Source organism: Lycorma delicatula, chromosome 13 (assembly GCF_047948215.1).
Source record: "Lycorma delicatula isolate Av1 chromosome 13, ASM4794821v1, whole genome shotgun sequence".
NCBI classification, from domain to species: Eukaryota; Metazoa; Arthropoda; class Insecta; order Hemiptera; family Fulgoridae; genus Lycorma; species Lycorma delicatula.
In genome coordinates, this window is record NC_134467.1 from 42771079 (window position 1) to 42790162 (window position 19084).

The 19084-nt window shown below is 31.5% G+C and overlaps 1 protein-coding gene across 1 annotated transcript in view; it reads right to left on the minus strand.

Moving 5' to 3' along the window:
• Positions 1-19084, minus strand: part of LOC142334069 (uncharacterized) — an 86690-nt gene that overhangs the window by 65873 nt on the left and 1733 nt on the right. The window contains exons 2-3 of the mRNA XM_075381736.1: positions 18143-18289; positions 11448-11549 (exon numbers count right to left, since the gene is read on the minus strand). The gene's annotated coding sequence lies outside the window, so the exon portion shown is untranslated. The remainder of the gene's footprint in view (positions 1-11447; positions 11550-18142; positions 18290-19084) is intronic.

Below are 19084 nucleotides of genomic sequence, written 5' to 3' on the forward strand. Positions count from 1 at the left end.
GTCGAAAGGTGTTGTTGCACGGCAATGCCCGCCCACACTTCTGTAACACTCCAGAAACTCAACTTTGAACTACTGGCTCATCCTCCACATAGTCCTGATCTTGCCCCTTCTGACAACCACTTGTTTGGTCCACTCAAAGGGGCCGTTGATTTACCTCAAACAAAACACTGAAAGAACCCGGCTCACGCTCAACCGAAAACCTTCTTTTATGAGCGCATCAGGAACCTTGTGCAACGATGGACCAAGTGCATTGAAATGCAAGGGGACTACTATGTTGAAAAATGATGTACAACTAAGTTTCCTATTTGTATTGCAATAATATTTCTATAACTACATTGCGGATAATAATTGAATTACCCTCGAATTAATGAAATAAATAAAAATCAAAAACTTAAAATAAATAAATAAAAATTAAAAAAAAAAATGTATATTTAGTAGGCATACAAGAAAGTCATGTGGTGTCCACATCAGGGTTTTTTTTGTTTTTTGTAATTAAATTAATCTCTCAATAAAGTGAAATATTTTTTACTCTGACATGTCAGATCATTTAAATATTTATAAGAAATTTTTTTTTTTTTAATTTGTTTGGTGTTTATTTTTAATTAAGTTATTTCATATACATAATCTAATTTTTTATTAGCATTTATTATACAAATGTATTTATTTATTATGCATATGTTTGTAGAACTGTATGAATATAAACGAAAGATACAATCTAATGAAAAAAATATGCCTGGTTTAAGTGACGATTAATTTACAGAACATTTACATCATAATATAAAGCAAAACTATTAATCCAAATTTACTGAAAAAAGATTAAAAAAATGAAAATAAAAATGCCAAGGATCAAAATTAACTGCCAAAGTTGTAGGTGTAATTAACAATATTTCAGCATTAAATCAAAATCCTATTACTGAAATAAATTACTATCATTACATTACAACTTAAGAAGATATATAACATTAATGCAAGATTGCTTACATAATTATTAAATTATTTTGATTTAACAAATAGATTAAAATGTTAAAATGGGATAACCTTACAGTAACATGCAAATTAATCCTAACACAGAAAATTGTTTTGTTTATTTCTATGTTAAGGCTACACTGCTTGACCACACCCATTCTTTAAGTTATCTGTGTAATGTGAGATTATTTTATTTCAATTATTTAGCAATCCTCATTTTATAAATAGTGAAAACGTTCATATAATTTTTTATTACAAAATCCTATTTTTGTATTTTTTGTTCTGCGTGTCTTGAATATATAATAACGGATACAACTCCAACAAAAGTATTAAAAAATTACTTCCCTTTCTGAGCATGCCAGTATAACATGACAAAGAGCTTTCAAGTATGTGATGGACGAGAAAGTGACTACTATATTAATAAAATAATTTAAAGAAACTGATTCATATTCATCTGAAAGGAAAGGTATATGTAGCTGTAAAAGAAAAACTACTCCATCACAGGATTGGTTATTAGTGAGAAAAGTAAACTTTTATTGTTCAGGGGCAAAGGGTTCCACATGTTAGAAAAGCATCAGATGAAAATACGTCACTGGCTCATACCCAACAATCATAAAAAAATGTTTTGGGAATGTTTCACAATTGAAGGTCCTATTTGATTACTTCCACTAGATGGCATGTTGAAAATTATGTATATATAAAAATTCTGAAGTAAGGGTTGTGATACAACTTAAAAAAAATCCAGACAAGGTATATATAATCAATATGGTTTCATGATGAACAAACCAAAAACATGTGAAGTACCCTAGTTGAATTGATGTCAAATCATGTACATAAAGTGATTAAGAATAAAGGAGGTCATATTTATGACAAGATATTCATAAATTGCACAGATATAAGTTTTTTCTGAATAAAGTTATTCTTTATTAAATAACATCTGCAATTGGATGACTGAAAACTTTATATTAATGCATTTGAAAATTCATTATTGCAATACGGCATTGCTGTTTAGGGTGGAACTTATGACAGGCATATCAATAAACTATTTACTATTAAAAAAAGAATCATAAAAGCAATTTTAAATAAATCTAGATTATACTCGAGTGCAAATGTTTTTGGAACAACATTTACATACAAGTCAGACAACTTTACATTAAAAATTTATTAAGATATATTTATAGATATAGGAACACTTTCGAGGTGAAGATCTGGAACAATCTCTATAACTTTTACAAACAGCGGCCTGAAGAAGTATAAGATAGAATTTTCTAATACAACCACCGTACACAAGCAAATAACATGTATCAGCACCAACCTTATTAATAGGATCCCTTCCTATATTATTTAGGAAAGAAGAAATAAAAAATTTTATTTTAACACAGATCAAAGGAAATGGATAATCAAATTTTTTTTTAATTTAAAACTTTCCATCTAATCTACTACAGTCTAATTATCCAACTTATTATCTTAAATAATAGCAATAATTATTAACTTAAATCATAAATTAATGTTATTAATCTGGATCACGATCATTATTATTTCTCCTTAATGATTTTATAGTTATTATAATCTAACATAACAATCCAGAATTGCTTACTTTTGTTATTACGGATGATCTATTATTTATTTAAGTTACTAATATTAAATGTTGCATTAACATTTATCTATTGTTTCCAATACTTTTAATTGGTGTACTGAGTATGTAGTTGAAAATCTAATAATGTATATAAATTGCATACTTCTAGGCTTATAATTGTGAGTCGTTGGTCTCTAATATGATAATTAAATTTAAAAAAACAAATTGAGAAAAATATAATAACCGATTATTCCCATCAGCAAATAGGGGTTGTTTTATCCTGTCAGTTAGTGCCAATTAAAAAATAATATGTTATTTATAATTTACTTTAGCATATGTATAAGTATAAGTATTATGTATGAGTTACTTTGGATATTACTATTGTATCTCTCTTATGTTATTGAACTCTGTATTTATATTAAAATCTATGGAATTTAATAATACATAAATAAATTGCATACATCAGATGTTCCCTCAATTACTTACAACAACATCTTGAGAAATCTACTTTTTGTATATATCTTGTATTGTCAATTTTCTTTCCTCACTCAAAAAGTTAATATTTTTATATTTATTTATTTCTGTTACTCTTAGTATTTCCTGATACATCCACATATGTATTTAAAAAAATAAAATGTGATTTAACGAAATCTTTGCTATCCTTGGACTTGCCTTGTCCTATATTTCTGTTGGAAGCCACTACTTCTATAAAAATATGATGTTCACGACATTTTTTCTGGAGTACGAATGCAGTGCTAGACTTATAACAACTTGGTTATGTCTCATTTTTAGATCGGTTACGTCATAGAACACAAGTAGAATATAAATATTAAATAACATAAATACTTACATTGGAAATTTAAGAACTGTAACAAGAATAAATCAGAAACTTACAAATCACAGGTAAAGTATACAAACGAAAATGCAATATAAACTACTCGATCACGACTTAAGAATGAAACAACATCAATTATGCCAATTCACATCAAGAGAAAAAAATTAAAATGTACTGTTATCAATGATATTGCTGAACTTAAAATTTTTTAAATGTACTGTAGTAACACTAATACGCAGGACAGAAGTCAGCTCAGACGAAGGTAAAGTTTTACCTTAAAATAAAGTATAACGCAGAGACATCGTGAGTGTTTACGTAATAGAGGAGGTCACCTGCAAGATGTCATCTTTAAAAAATAAACTAAAATGTATGTATCCTAAAATGGCAACATTTGTACAATTACATGAAATAAAATTCATTTTCTAAAAAAAATTTTTCATTAACGTTATTTAATTTTTTTAATTTTCTCGTTTCTTTGAATCACCTGTATATGGGGCTACAGCACGATAACCAACTCTATCTTGAGATTTCGCCGAATGAAAGTCACATTTTTCTTTGAAAATCAAAGAATAACATTTTTAAAAAACAATTTTTAAATCCCACTCAAAAAATCCTCTAAGTAATGATATGTTGTGACATCACAGGTTATCGGTAAAAGTACATAAATGAATAATATTTAAAATATCTCGGTCTGACTGGGTCTTGACTTCGATCGCACGGTCGACTAGGTACTTGGTACGTTAAACCTCGCCGCTACACCAACTTGCTTACCATACAAGCGAAATTTGTTATATGTAAATTTTGAAATTACGATAGTTTAATTAGTACCGCCCGCCCTCATGAATAAAATCCGGTATGCACAGGGGTTTTAGTTTGTATCATTGAATTAAATAAGCGAAAATATATTTCATTTAAATAAAATGATAAATATTTTAAATTGTGTGTGTAAGCCGTGCATCAGAAACAACTGTTGTCAGCATTTTGAGTAACGTGAATATTGTTCATCTAATTTGGTAGAAATAGATTATCTTTTTCTTTTTTAAGACCGAGTTTCTAATTTTTTGACAAAGACTGTACGTCATAATTATATAAACAACGATATGTTAATTTTTTTATTTTTAATTATTCGGCTATACGATTCTTTATTGTTTGCTTCTATACTACATAATAAATCATAATGAACAAAATAAGTATTATATAATGTTAAGTAGGAAAGAGCACTCCAATCATTAAATTTGTTATCATATGCGATCGTGACATAGAAATTTTCAAAACAAATCGTATTGTAAAACAGGTACATAGGGTTTTGGGTGGTGGTAGAACGGTAATAGAGTTAGGCAAGCGGGACTTTGATCTTCCGAGGGTAAGCAGTTAGTTTTAGCGGTTTTTGAGGGTAACGTGGTACAGTTAGGTGTCTTGTCTTATTAGAAGGCAAATCTTTATTAGGGCAGAATTTACTGATGCGAATATCTATCGAGTAATTTGTAACCTAGTAAAACCTGCCAATCCTAACACTCGTCATGAACTGAGTAATGATTGTATAAGGGTAGTGTAAATGAAATGAAAGTACTCGCTTATAAAAAATTATACTAACAAGTATGGTGGAACATAAAAAAATAAAAACAATTTAATCAGTATACAAATAACATTTAGGTTACGTTAAATGAACTAACAAATTAAATATTTCTGTTTGTATTAATAAACTGTAATTAATAAATACTTAAAAATACAATAATTTTAATACAAGCATCTTTAAATTGTTACGATAATCTAAAATTAGAAAATGCAGTTCGTATTTTTAACTAAATTAAATAACAGGATATTGCCTAGATATAGGCATTTGAAGGGAGTTCTTTCCGCTTTGGCGGAAGGTTTTGAGAAGTTGGCCTCCCGGCCCAAGGAGGTCAAAGTTGTGCAGGCACCATCGGTTCCAGCTGCTGTACGACTGAGGCCCCGAAGTCGTGCGTGGCAAACGTGAGGCTAGCCAAGCCTTGCCGCAGCTCGAGGTATTGTTTGTAAACAAGGTTGAGCGATCTACTAAGACCAGTAGACGACTCAAGCAGAACATAACAGTTGCCCTTTGTGGCAAACGTAAAAACCTCAAAATTAGGGAAATAAAGAGACCAGCTAGGGTCTAATAGTAGTTGCCAACGATAAGCAGACTGTCCCAGTCATCGCGGAGTCTTCTGTGGTGAAGAAGCTTAAGGTCAAGGTGGACCCAAAACGCAAGCATAGGCCCAGATCATTGTCTACGATATTGATCGGCGACTACCTCACAATGATATTTTGTCCCTTACTAGAAAGCAGAACTGAGACCTAGTAAGGGAACTGAGTTCCTTACTAGAAGCCGATGAGGCCGCATTTAAGCAAGAGGCAAGGCTGCTCTTCAAGACTGGGAAACGTGATGCCCAGTCACATTACAGTATTTTTGAACTTGGTGCTTGTTTCTTCAAGAAGTTTGTGTCCGAGGGTAGGTTATATCTCGATCTCACGTCCTGTCGTGTCAGGGAGTAAATTGATATACAAAAGTGCTTAAAGTGCTGTCGTTTTGGCCACACAGCCAAATTCTAAGTATGCCTCAGTCTGCGCGCATTATAGTGAGGAAAGTCACAAACGTAATGACTTGTCTGCAGAAAGCCGAGGCTCTATCTTGTGTCAACTGTAAAAGGTTGCGCAAAGAGTGCAGAGATTCGGTCAACAGTAAGGACTCAGACTGTTATTTACGTGCGGTAGAATTGTATCTCAATTCCCTGGAAAGTTGGGACTTCTCATTGATGCTTGATATCTGTCTGCAGTGTTAGGTGAACTGTTATTGTGAGACTCAGGGTTGCTTTTTTGAAGCGCCGTTTACTAGCAGGGTGATCAACCAGGTCATTCGGTTGGTTTGGTCTCTTCACATGTGTGATGATTTGCCCATTCCTCGACGCAAGAGGCTTTTGGTTTAGATCTATTGCGACTGCAAAATAGCTTCTTTAACACTAGTTAGGTGATAAAATGTGGGCGTCATCAACCCATCCCCGATGGGTTGATGAAATCTCCTTAGTTTGAGTGGCTTCGGTCATGACTGAAGTGCTGTTTAAGTAGATATAAGGGACCTGGTAGAGAATTATTTCTCGGCAGATTCTACTGCTGTATTTTGGCAATTTCACTCGGCTAGCTTACTTCTCCTCACATCTTGCACTGGCGACTGCAGGTTCATTTAGTGTATGTTACCCGGGTGGCTACGTTACCGCCTGGGCAATTTGATTGGCCGGAAGTAGGCGTGCTTGGCATCGAGCCTCGGTTAGAGTAGTTCAAGTATCAATGGAGGTCGTGCTCAGGAGCGTGACTTTCACTCTCACGGGTACGATTTCACTAACTTTAGCATGGCGATTTGCTTAGAGTTGAATCCAAGCGGTCCTCAAAGTTCGAGCTGAAGTGGGAGACTAGAGGTTATACTCAGTTCCCGAACAGACCAGACCTGAGGCCCTCTGGAATATTTTCGTTTACAGTGATTAGCACTCCAATCACTAAATTTGTTAACATATGCTGCCATAGAATGGACATTTTCGAAACAAATGGTATTGTAAAACGGGTACATATGGTTTTAGGTGGTGGTAGAATGGCAATAGAGTTAGGAAAGCGGGGTCTAAAGTTTAAAAAAACAAAAAAGCCAAAAGTTCAGGTTACGGCATGTGCCCTTCCTTTTTCCTGTTCAGCCTCCGGGAATTACCGTCAGAAATTACTTCAGAGGGTGATATATACGAGTGCAAGTGTAGTTTTGTACAGTTTCAGGTCGACCATTTCTGAGATGTGTGGTTAACTGAAACCCAAAGAACACCGGTATCCACAATCTGGTATTCAAATCCGTATAAAAATAACTGTCTTTACTAGGACTTGAACGCTGGAACTCTCGACTTACAAATCAGCTGATTTGGGAAGACGCGTTCACAGGTTGTGCCAGAGCTAGAAAAATACACTTACATTGTTTCTTTATATTTTTTACATCTATAATTAAAATTAAAAACCTACGTTAAATGTCATTTATCTTTTAATTATTATCCACTATTGTTACATAATTTTTGACCGGCGTACATTTATAATGACACTGAACGATCGTATATGTTGTACCAGAGTATTGTTCAGCAATTGTCGGTGGACAATTAGAAGGCAAATCTTTATTGGGGCGGAATTTACCGATGTGAATGTCTGTCGAGTAATTTGCATCAGTGGCATCTCACAGAGGGCGACTTCTGACTGTTCAGTTTCTATTGATGATGAATTTTTACACCCGTAATGGATTTAAATTTATTATTATGGTCTTGTATTATTTCTTTTATTGAATATTTTTCGTTGTCATAGATACATATTAGTAATTTTTTACTTTTCTGTAGTTACCATCTCTTGTCAAATACTTTTTTGATTAAATACGTTGCTCAAATATACGGTCTACTTAGGATCTTATAGTAGGTTTTTACTTATTTTATTTAATAGTTATTATTTTTATAGTAAATTTTATTACAAAGTTTTGATTTTCATGTTAATTAATATCATTTTCTAAATGTTGATATGATCTGCAGGGAAAAATCGGTCCGACTCGTTAATATTATTTTAACAACTAAATCGTTTTTTTTCATATTTGAGTAAATAAAACGACTCATAAAATTGTAAAATTTCACTATTTATTCCAAATTAATTCAGATTTTAACGAGCAAATAAAACAATACAAGTTGTTTTGTTTTCAGAACAGCAGGTGAAAAACAAAACATTAGGATTAATTTATTTTAAATTAATATTTTCAATATAACCTGATAAGAGCCGATCAGAAATCAATAGAAACGTAAAAAAAACAAAAAAGGATGGACTGAGCACCTCATACAAATGGAAATCAAAACTAAATAAAACATTGATTCAACAAATGATTATTACCAAAAAAAAATGAGATCAAAAAGATAGATGACACATCGCCGGCAGATTTTTTCGCATGTTTTAACTATCTATTGTATGTCGTCAAAGTTTTTTTTCACATGTGTTGTAATCGGAGGTATATCGTCGATCGGTATCCAAAGGGCTAGGAAGCCATCATCGAGAGACAGTCGCTAAGAAGTCAGTGTCCTCTGCAAGGATGTTAGATTAATCTACAAAAAGTCCCCTTTTAATGCTTCAAATTTAAAAGATGTAGCAAAAGTTACGATCTAATTAAACACATGAAATCTAACAATAGGGTTTTATTTAATTTTTAATAATAATTTGAAAAACAAACATTCCTATATCTTAAATTATGTATTTTTATGAAGATTTCTTTTTTTTTATTTTATTTTTGAATTTATCTACTGAATAAATTTAGTAGCTTATAGTATTATATGCATTAATTAGAATAAATATGTGATTTTTATGGATGCTACCTTTTCAGGAGACGCTGTAGTTTGTTTTGATATCAGAAATGAATTCCCAAACCGATACACTAAAAAATATTACATCCAGAAAAATGTTCGCTGCAATTCCCAAAGAGGAGGGCGGCATTAAATTTAATAACTTTGCGATTAAAAATGCAGAGAAAAAACTTGCCAAAATGAATTCCCAAACCGATAAACATAAAAGTATTACAATCACAACAATGTTCGCTGCAATTCCCAAAGAAGAGGGCTTAAAATACAATTACTTCGGAATTAAAAATGCAGAGTTAAAACTTGCCGAAATCAGTTCCCTAACCGATAAACATAAAAGTATTACAATCACAACAATGTTCGCTGCAATTCCCAAAGAGGAGGGCTTAAAATTAAATTACTTCGCGATTGGTAATTGCAAAATAACCGAAACAAAAGTTCCAGAAATGTATTTGAAATCCAAGAGTCCAAAATATATGTTATTAAACATTTGGCCGAGCAGAGAAAACGTTGTCCATTTTTTCTTTAATAAATCGTATTCGTTTTGTAGCAACTTCAAATATACCTTCATGAATGCTTTTACCTACATCAATAGCATAAATGATATGCTAAATAGAATTTTACGTAGACCTCTTCCGCCCAACTTGGCTCTTAATAAAACTTTTAAATTAGATCTTCTCCCTCCACCAATACCTGTGACTCTACCTCCACCCCTCTCACAAACCCCCTCGACCCACCTCTATACACAATATTCTCCTCCAGCCGCTCCTCCTCTCTCTTCGCCAATCACTCCTATTATTCAAATTATTAATATAGACCCAGAAGGGGAAGAAGACATTCATCAGCACAAGAATCCAGATTTTACATCCATTTTCATACCGCAACAGCCAAACTTACCGGACACATCTCATTACATCGACATTCATGACCCCGCTAAATTTTATAAGAAGGTAAGAAATTTATTAATATTCTACTAATTTAATATTTATTCCATAGTATTTTTCGTTTTACACTTTATTTCTTTCTGTAAATGTGTAATTTTGGATAATATCCCAAGAATATTTTATACATCTCTCCAACGCGCATAAAAGTATGTTGTGCGCTGACCTTTTTATTAATTTTATTAAAACAGTAGGTAAATAGGGGGGTCAAATTTCGACCTCCCTATTCAAGTTGTGTCTTTTGAACGTCGATTGACATATATCCTCCCTTTCTAATGTTCAAGGTACATGTTGGTAAATACTGGTTCTTCTGATTCAGAATGAATTAAAAGAGAAAGTATTATTTGTATATTGAACAGAGAGGACTGGACTAAATGAGTTAATTTGTCCAGGTTGCATTAAAATTAGGTGGCAGTAGAACGAGAAGTTTAAATGTTTAATTAGTAAAACGTAATATTTTTGAGTAGCCTGTCTTTGGTTTATGAATTTCGGAGAAAACTAATAATGTTGAACATTATTTAAGATTAACTTAATTCTTTTATCCTTGCGTTCATTAAGCCAACTTGGCAAACGCGCTCGAGGTCTTGAAAAATGTGCGGTAGTATTTGTAAGTGAATTTTTGTACGTTAAGTTTGTTACAATTCTAGTTTTATGGATAAACGCAAATTATTTTACTTTTAATCGTGTTATTCTGTTTCGTTTACAGGGCAAAAAGAATCGCCGTTATCAAATGCCAAGGAAATTCTCTGCTATGGACTATTCAGATTATATGTTCTTATGCTTCGTTATAATATACATAATTGCATTTATAACACTGACATTTATTCTTTAGAATCGGCTAGGTTTAAAGATCAGGGTTGAAGTCACAAGTCAGGGTCAGGTCACAGGTCGGGGTCAGGTCAAACCGGTGAACAGAAAATTTGACCTGACCCCAATGGAGCGTAAATTACGGTTTTCGGATAGATGACAGCTGTTATAATCGGTTTCCGAGGCCGTGCGGTCGCGAGGGGTGGTGGTTTAGTCGGTAGGGCGCAGGAATACATACGCACAGTCTGTAACAGCTTGCGGAACCTGTTAGCGAGCCCGACACTGCTTTGGCGCCCGTAAATGGGGTTCCCCACCTCTATAAAAAAAAAAAAAAAAAAAAAAAAAATTCATGATAGGTAGACTACATAAATTACCATTAAAGAAATTAGCATATTAAAAATGTTACACAAAATTTTTCATATCGCAGAAAATAACCGGTAAAAAAAGAAATAAATGAAATTAAAACTACAAACTATAAAGAAACCTTTAAATGGAGTAAATTAACATTTACTGGGAAAGAAATTTACCCGATTAAACAATTCTTTAGTAAATATAATATAAAAATGGCTATAAATTCAAAAAATACGCTAAAAATATTTTTAATAGTAATAATCCCTCTATGAATCATGAATGAAACCTTGCCGTCGGTGAGGGAGCTTGAGTGCTCAGTGATACAGAGTAGCTGGACCGAAGGTGCAACCATATCGGAAAGGTATCTATTGAGAGCCAGACTAAGGAATGATTCCTGAAACAGGGCAGCAGCTGCAGCTGTGCACCATCTGCTCTTTGACTGTCCAATCTTTGAAACCATCCGACAAAAGTTAGACCCGGGTTCAGAATGAAATTTCTAATAAACCAGAACGAAGGGGTAAAACGTCTGTTGCGTTTCCTCTCCTACAGTAAAATGAAGAATACGATTTAGTGAGTTTTGTGTTTTATGTATTTATTGTTGTTACCTGTCTATGTTTATTCCTTATTGTTCCTGTTTTTTTATCGTTTTATATAATACTACACGATAGTGTTACTTTATTCACTAATGACTATAATTGTTGATGCGCCTGTAAAACAAAAAAAAAATTATAATTAAAACATATTTTATCAATTTGTTTATCTAATTTTAATTTGCGTTTACTAAAAATGATTAATTCATAATAAAAGTAGTACTTAATATAATAATTTTTATTTAATAAAATATAAAATTACATTAAAAAATAAAGATAAAATAATTGATTACATTACATCACAATAATAATTACTAATTTGTGGAGGGATATCTTACATAATAATAATTTTGTATATTATACAATCATTGTTATTAAGGGTGGTAAAAACTACTTTTTCTTTATAATTTATAAATATTTTAGAATACTTTGGGCCACATTACATAAACTGCCACGTACGTAATAATAAATATTTTTTATAAAACTTACAAGACTAGATAATATAATAATTATTGAAAATTTCAAAATTTATACTAATTATCATTAATTTAATAGATTACTTTCAATTACACCTTGTATCAGAATGGAAAATTCTATTTTTAAGTATTTATTCACGGTTACAAACTGTACTTGAATGAGAAAATGATTTTTACTTCTCTATTTTCTATGTAACTGATACCAGTAAGAACTAAGTGAATTTAGTTATTTAGTAATTAGTATTTATGGTATATTACACAAAAAAGTATTCATTTTTTTTCAGTTAAGTATAATTTCAAGAATTCGGAATAATCTTTTTTGCTCTAAACCATGTGTATTTAACTACAGTAACGTTATTAAATAATAATAATGTTATGGAAAGAGGATTAGAAAAGAAAAAAGAACTTTCATTAAAAACTTACAGGTAATCTCATCAATACATGACAAAAACCATGGAAAAATTTACCAAAAAAAAAACTTAATCTTATATAAGTGTAGTGGTGTCTTAAAATCTGGAAAGAACCTATTGCTGTTAATAAATGTTTCAAAGTTTCAAGATGGGTGTAGTAACAATCGGAATATTATGTTCCTTGTAAATATTCAACTTTGCTATGACCAAACCGTCGGTCAAAGTCAAATTTGGAAACCGCTTGCGGTATTTGAAGGTAAATTTTCTATAAAAAAAGTCTGTTTGTCTCTTCCCGTTCATAGAAAGAAGCTTTAAAGGTATGATGGTGTACGGTCCGGCAGCTCGACTAACACAGCCATTGTCACTGTTATTGAGTGGATGACGTGACTGGTTGCACTTGTCTCCAGTTACTTGACTAGAAATAAAATGAAAATTCATTAATGAAGTACGGTCATCTTCTTAAGGTGTTTTTAGAGTAATGCTAAGAACCATACAAAATACTTTGTTACCCTATGAAGAACAGGTGCACCAGCTCTAACAACTATTTTTAAGATGGGGCCGACTATTCCGAAACCCATATATTTGGCATCACTCAAAGTTTCAAGTCCTGTGCTGACTAGATAATATAATATGTGAAATATATAGATGCTAAAATGTGTTGATGATTTTTATAAATTATTTAGCAGTATTATTTCCACAAGCACAAGGATAATGAATACAACGCGGATCTAGACGGTGGCTAGATGGGAATGTCTCTATTTAAATAAACACACAAGTTTTCAAATTATAAACAATATTTATTTATTGTAATATAATGAACAATTAATTACGAAACATTGAAATGCATATTGATAAAAACTGTCCACATCATCACTCCCATTCTCGATAATCGACGGCTTACATCGATCGTTGGGATAAAACAGGATCCCACGGTTATTGAAAAGATACATTGCCAAATACATTTATATTTGATTATACATAGAATATTGAGTTTAGATACACATTTACCGATTTAAATTGTTAAAGTATAACAAGGATACATCATAGTCTTGAAGTCTTGTTGGCAGTTTGCATTCGCTATCTCATCGTCTCAAAATAGGTTGTTCCTACACTCCCGGTTGCTGTTGAGATTCCTGCACAGCCTTCGGAGGTGCGAGGTGGAGCCCCCTTGGGGGATCTCTTCTTCGTTCATCATATGTATTTAGTGACAAAGCAAATGTAACTGGTTTTTATGGTTTACTATCAACAGAGACAAATAGTAGTTGTTCGATGTCTCTTTTCAGGGAATACCTCGCTTGTAATCGATCTCCCATGTTTAGCTGATGTACTCTGAAAGTGGTGTTGGAAGGTACATGATGGTGGTGATTTCAGGTCTAACTTAATATGTAATCTTCAGTTAAGTATAATTCTGATGAAGATTTACCAGATGAGAGGGGTGTAGATCTATAAGGCGTTAAGGTTTCTTGAATTCTCCTTTCAATGGGTAGTTTAGATGAAGTCATTGCCTGTAATGTTTGCTTGAAGGTCTGTACATTTCGTTTGGCATACCTGTTTGTAGCGAGATGACCTGGTGCTATAAATTTTTGGTGTATATAGATATAAGCCGATAATGTATTGAGAATGGGAGTGATGATGCGGACAGTTTTTATCGATATGCATTTCAATGTTCCTTTCATAATTGTTCAATTATATTATAATAAATAAACATTGTTTATATTTTGAAAACACGTGTGTTTATTTAAATTGAGACATAACAATCGGTGATGAGGATGGAATACAACAGGAAGGTTGACTGAAGGAAATTCTGATGAGGTAGTTACTGGTTAAAATGATTTTAAATAATTTTTTTTATGTAATATGTAGACTACAGGTAAAGAATCTTGTAAGTCCATTTTTTCATTTTTTCCTTTCATTTTATTTGAGTGACCGGAAGAAATCTTTCTTTAAATAAACAAATCAGAATCTTTTATTGAAAACAAATCAATTTTTAATAAAATGCAAAGTAAAATACCCAATTTTTTTTAATGAATAATAACAATAACTAAGATTTACTAATATGAATAATTAAAATAGAAAAGTTGTCATTTTTTAAAATATGCAAATTTTAGACGTTTATTACTAACACTGTGCAGTTCAATGAAAAAATAAAATTTTACAAGTTTAATATACTATGTAGTTTGTGGATACCTGACACTTAGATATGTAATGTTCAAAGTACTTTGTATATTGCATGTTTCTTTATAATGAAAATGTTCCAGTCTCCCTTGACACTTCATTATCGAGAAGTTCTATTGTATTTGTGAATGTTGGCATATAATCACTGCCTCCAATCTTAAACCAGTTCAGCAAATCTTACGAAAGCCATTAATAATGTCAAACAATTTGTAATTACTTCCTTGTACAAAGTAAAGGAAGTATTGTGATTGCGAAAAATTTCTGTTTTCAGATTTCAACGGAAATATCCATTTTGACCATCCCTGAATCCATTTTGACTAGTTTAGGAGTGACATCTGTATATACATATGTATCGCGCATAACTCAAAAACGATTAGCTGTAGGAAGTTGAAATTTTGGATTTATGACTGTTGTAACATCTAATTGTGCACCTCCCCTTTTGATCGCAATCAAAATTGCAAACAAAATCCAAATTTGTTTGGATTTTTTATTTTTTCTTAACTGAAGTAATAAGCCCTCACTGAAAGCTTTTCAACAATATATCATAAATGGTAGTTATTTTCATTGGTTCCAGAGTTATACCCAAATGAAATTTTAATTAATGAAATATTTGGATCTTACAAGACCATATCGGTTCGAATCAGATTTCGTCTCTTTCTTTTAAATTTTTTTTTGTAATTTAAATATATTGATTTATTAATAATAATTAAATTTCGATTGTAAAAAAAAAATACGATAAATAATTCAATAACAATAAAAAATATGAAAAATTATCAGAAAATACAAGGGTAAGTAAATTATTATCCACAATTTAGTTATATTTTTGTTTATGTTGGTAGTACTGTTGTGTTGCGTAGGCGACGCATGCGTATTTTAACTCTTATGTCTGTGCAGGTTTGATGCTGCTAGGTTAGTTCCATTATTGCTGCCCTGCCGTTAACCATGGCTGCTTCACTTTCCGTTTGCACCAAAGAAGAGCAACGTTCAGTGATCCGGTTTTTGTGGTCAGAAGGTGTATCAGGGGTCGAAATTCATCTAACACTTTCAGTATAGTACAGGAACATTGTGTTGCCGCAATGGAGTGTCTACGAATGGATTGAAAAATTCAAAAAGGGTCGCACAAGTATTATGCATGACAAGGAGCCGGACAACTGTTTACCGCCACAAATGAGGAAAACATTCTTCACAGTCGCATAAACATATGCGCTTGGACATCTGCCAAAAACATTTGGATCGCTATGTTAACAAACAGGACATTTTCTTATACAGAATCATCACAGGTGACGAAACATGGATCCATCATTACAAGCTAGAGAGTAATTTTTTGGGACTCACAAGGCCCAGTACTGGAACATTATGAGGAAAGGGGGACGACAATAAACAGTGCGCATTACAGTGAGACGCTTACTGCCAAGCTGAAGCCTGCAATTTGAACCAAACACCGAGGACTGCTGTCGAAAGGTGTTGTTGCACGGCAATACCCGCCCACACTTCTGTAACACTCCAGAAACTCAACTTTGAACTACTGGCTCATCCTCCACATAGTCCTGATCTTGCCCCTTCTGACAACCACTTGTTTGGTCCACTCAAAGGGGCCGTTGATTTACCTCAAACAAAACACTGAAAGAACCCGGCTCACGCTCAACCGAAAACCTTCTTTTATGAGCGCATCAGGAACCTTGTGCAATGATGGACCAAGTGCATTGAAATGCAAGGGGACTATGTTGAAAAATGATGTACAACTAAGTTTCCTATTTGTATTGCAATAATATTTCTATAACTACATTGCGGATAATAATTGAATTACCCTCGAATTAATGAAATAAATAAAAATCAAAAAATTAAAATAAATAAATAAAAATTAAAAAAAAAAAAATGTATATTTAAGTCATGTGGTGTCCACATCAGGGTTTTTTTTTGTTTTTTGTAATGAAATATTTTTTAATCTGACATGTCAGATCATTTAAATATTTATAAGCAAATTTTTTTTTTTTAATTTGTTTGGTGTTTATTTTTAATTAAGTTATTTCATATACATAATCTAATTTTTTATTAGCATTTATTATACAAATGTATTTATTTATTATGCATATGTTTGTAGAACTGTATGAATATAAACGAAAGATACAATCTAATGAAAAAAATGTGCCTGGTTTAAGTGACGATTAATTTACAGAACATTTACATCATAATATAAAGCAAAACTATTAATCCAAATTTACTGAAAAAAGATTAAAAAAATGAAAATAAAAATGCCAAGGATCAAAATTAACTGCCAAAGGTGTAGGTGTAATTAACAATATTTCAGCATTAAATCAAAATCCTATTACTGAAATAAATTACTATCATTACATTACAACTTAAGAAATATAACATTAATGCAAGATTGCTTACATAATTATTAAATTATTTTGATTTAACAAATAGATTAAAATGTTAAAAAGGGATAAGCTTACAGTAACGTGCAAATTAATCCTAACACAGGAAATTTTTTTGTTTATTTCTATGTTAAGGCTACACTGCTTGACCACACCCATTCTTTAAGTTATCTGTGTAATGTGAGATTATTTTATTTCAATTTAGCAATTCTCATTTCATAAATAGTGAAAAAGTTTATATAATTTTTCAATACAAAATGCTATTTTTGTATTTTTTTGTTTTGCGTTTCTTCAATATATAACAGACATAACTCCAACAAAAGTATTAAAAAATTATTTCTCATTCTGAGCATGCCAGTATAACATGACAAAGATCTTTCGAGTATCTGTTGGACTAGAGAAAGTGACTACTATTTTAAAATAATTTAAAGAAACTGATTCCTTTTCATCTAAAAGGAAAGGCATATGTGGCTGTAAAAGAAAAACTACTCTATCACAGGATTGGTTATTAGTGAGAAAAGTAAACTTTTATTGTTCAGGGGCAAAGGGTTCCATATGTTAGAAAAGCATCAGATGAAAATACTTCACTGGCTCATACCCAACAATCATAAAAAAATGTTTTGGGATTGTTTCACAGTTGAAGGTCCTTGTTGATTACTTCCACTAGGTGGCATGTTGAAAATTATGTATATATAAATTATTCTGAAGAAAGGGTTGTGATACAACTTAAAAAAACTAGACAAGGTAACAAAGTATTCTAAGATTTGGCGCCATGCCATACTGCCAAAAAAGTGGAAAAAGTTTCATTCTTCCTGTGGCCAGGCAACTCCCCATATTTAATCCGAATTGAAAATTTTTAGGCAGTAGTCTAAAAACAACTCTGTACCACAAAAATTGATCTCATTAAAGCAATAATCAATATGGTTTCATGATGAACAAACCAAAAACATGTGAAGTACCCTAGTTGAATTGATGTCAAATCATGTACACAAAGTGATTCAGAATAAAGGAGGTCATATTTATGACAAGATATTCATAAATTGCACAGATATAAATTTTTTCTGAAAAAAGTTATTTTTTATTAAATAACATCTGCATTTGGATTAATATGCACATTACTTTACAAAAGAAATAATAATAATAATAATAAGCAAATAAAATAATCAGAGAAGATATGCAAAACAGGAGGCTAGAGAACAAAATACCATTTATGACTGTTGATGTTAAAAAAAATTATATTACATTAGAAAACTATATTATCTTTTACTTACACAATCAAATTCCGACTCTTTACTAATATGTAAAAATAAACACTCTGTTTCTTCAGGAATGCTTTCTTTTAATTCTGTTTTAACTTCAACTGATGTATTTAATGTAACTTCATCAATCAATGAATTGTTCATAGATACATTCATTTTCTGTAAAAACAAAATCCAAATTCTTTATTTAAATCTAAAAAATAGAATCAATCATAAGCTGAACACAATAATATTCTTCGACAAGTTTTGAGCTCCTAAACTCAATAGTTTTCTTTACATAATTAAACTGCAATTTACTACTAAACGGTATACCATAAAAAGTTAATATTTTTCCATACAAAATACACAAATATTCAAACCCCATAAAAATAAATTATCCATCGTGTTTAAGTAGCTGCCTACAATAATCTACAGCTATACAAATGAGAAATTTAATTGGTGGTTTTTTGTTTCCTGTAACATCAGGGATTGATAGTATGAAAAAACCTTTTTTACTAGCAAGTTGTTTACTCTAGAACCTATAATTCTTTTTGAATTATTTTTCAGTATTTCAGGATATTCAGAATTATCTTCTATTATGCAATTTTAAGAATTAATTATTTTTTGTTTTATCTAAAAAAATTAATAGATGTACATATATTAATAAAACACTCATGCACTGATAAGACAATCAACATAAGTATGTTGTGGTAGTGTCTGATCCAAATATTAAATGGGAACCGGACATCAGCTTTATTTGCAGAAAGTTATAATTTTTTTTATACTCATTCTATAAGGTTAAAGTATCCTTCATATCGGTGAACTGAACACTTTATATTATGCATTTGAAAATTCATTATTGCAATACGGCATTGCTGTTTGGGGTGGAACTTATGACAGGCATATCAATAAACTATTTACTATTAAAAAAAGAATCATAAAAGCAATTTTAAATAAATCTAGATTATACTCTAG